Source organism: Pteropus medius, unplaced genomic scaffold (genome assembly GCF_902729225.1).
Source record: "Pteropus medius unplaced genomic scaffold, Ma_sr-lr_union100, whole genome shotgun sequence".
NCBI classification, from domain to species: Eukaryota; Metazoa; Chordata; class Mammalia; order Chiroptera; family Pteropodidae; genus Pteropus; species Pteropus medius.
Window position 1 is genome coordinate 9,052,255 of NW_024344241.1, and position 2,225 is coordinate 9,054,479.

Below are 2,225 nucleotides of genomic sequence, written 5' to 3' on the forward strand. Positions count from 1 at the left end.
TAGAAGATCATATCAGCGAGCTGGAAGACAAGGTAGCAGATAACATCCAATCAGAACAGCAACAAGAAAAAAATATTTTTTAATTAGAATAGTTTAAGGGACTACTGAGACAACATCAGCCTAACAACATTCTCATCATAAGGGTACCAGAAGGAGAAGAGAAAGAATAAGGAATTGAGAATCTATTTGAAGAAATAATGATGGAAAACTTCCCTAGCCTGTTGAAAGAAATAGACATACAAGTTCAGGAAACACAGAGTCCCAAACAATATGAGCCCAAAGAGGCCCATACCAACACACATAATTAAAATACCAAAGGTTAAAGACAAAGACAGAATATTAAAAGCAGCAAAAGAAAAGCAGTTAGTTACCAACAAGGCAGCTTCATTGAGACTATCAGCTGCTTTCTCAACAGAAAATTTGCAGGCCAGAAAGATTGGCACAATATATTCAAAGTGATTAAAAAAACAAAAACAAAAACAAAAAACTACGGTCTACGGCCATGCCACTCTGCACAAGCCCGATCCTGTCTGATCTCGGAAGCTAAGCAGGGTTGGGCCTGGTCAATATTTAGATGGGAGACCACCTAAGAAGACCAGATGCTGTAGGCATAAAAAAATTAAAAAATAGGGAATTGTAAGCTGACAAGATCTTTGCAATCTGTGAGGGTTGCCTCGCCTAAAAGAAAAAAAAAACAAAAACCTACAACCAAGACTACTCTACCCAGCAAAGCTATTCAATTAAAATTGAAGGAATTAAAGAGCTTCCCAAACAAGAAAAACCTAAAGGAATTCTCCACAACCAAGTCAATATTACAAGAAACATTAAAGAGACTTCTTTAAGAAGAAGGGAAAGAAAAAACACGAATATGAATAATAAAATAGCAGTAACTATATAGCTATATATAATAACTTTAAATGTAAAGAAATTAAATGCTCCAATCAAAAGACATAGGGTTGCTGAATGGCTAAGAAAACAAACCCATATGTATGCTGTCTGCAAGAGACCCACTTCATATCCAAAGACACACACAGACGAAAAGTAAAGATGGAAAAATATATTTTATGCAAATGGAAACAAAAAAATTGAGGTAGCAATATTTATATAGACAAAATAGACTTTAAAACAAATAAATAAGTACTATATAACAGACAAAGAAGGACATTTCATAATGATAAAAAAGAAATAACCCTAATAAACATCTATGCAGCCAACATAGGAACACCTAAATATGTAAAACAAAGATTAATGGACATAAAGGGAAAGATCCACAGTAATATAGTCAGAGTAAGGGGACCTTAACACTCCACTGACACCAATGGATAGATCCTCCAGACAGAAAATTAACAAGGAAACAGTGGCCTAAAATGACGCATTTAGACCACAGGGATTTAATTGATATCATTAGAGCATTTCACCCCAAAGCACCAGACTACATATTCTTTTCCAGTGCACATGAAACATTTTCCAAGATAGACTAACACGTTAGGCCACAAAACAAGTCTCAATAAATTTGAGAAGTTTGAAATTATATCAAGTGTCTTCTCCAACCTAGAAATTAATTACAAGGAAAAAAATTGAAAAAAACATAAACAGATGGAGGTTAAATAACATGCTACTAAACAATGAATGGGTTAATGATGACATGAAGGAAGAAATCAAAAACTACTTTGAGGAAAATAAAAATACAAACACAGTGATTACAAAATCCATGAGACGCAGTGATGCAGTCCTAAGAGAGACATTCATAACAATACAACTTTGCATTAAGAAACAATAAAACTCTCAAATTAACGATGTAAACTTACACCTAAAAAACTAAACACAAATTGTACAATGTGGAAGAAATGGTTAAATTACTAGAAACATACAATCTTCTAAAACTGAATCAGGAAGGAAAAGAAAATCTAAACAGACCGATTACTACTAAATGAATCGAGTCAGTAATCAAAAACTTCCCAACAAACATAAGTCCTGGACCGGATGGCTTCACAGATGAATTTTACCAAACATTCAAACTAATTAATACCTACTCTTCTCAAAATATTTAAAAAATATAAGAGAAGGGAAGGCTACCAAACTCATTTTACATGGTCACCCTGATTCCAAATCCAGACAAAAACTACAAAAAACATTATAGACTTATATCTCCGATGAACATAGATGCAAAAATCCTCAACAAAATATTAGCAAACTAAATTCAGCAATACATTAAAAATATTATA

At 33.2% G+C, this 2,225-nt stretch overlaps 1 pseudogene; it reads left to right on the forward strand.

Annotated features, from left to right (window-relative positions):
- Positions 1–492: 492 nt before the first annotated feature.
- LOC120607777 (uncharacterized) lies at positions 493–611 on the forward strand (annotated as a pseudogene).
- The last annotated feature ends 1,614 nt before the right edge of the window (positions 612–2,225 follow it).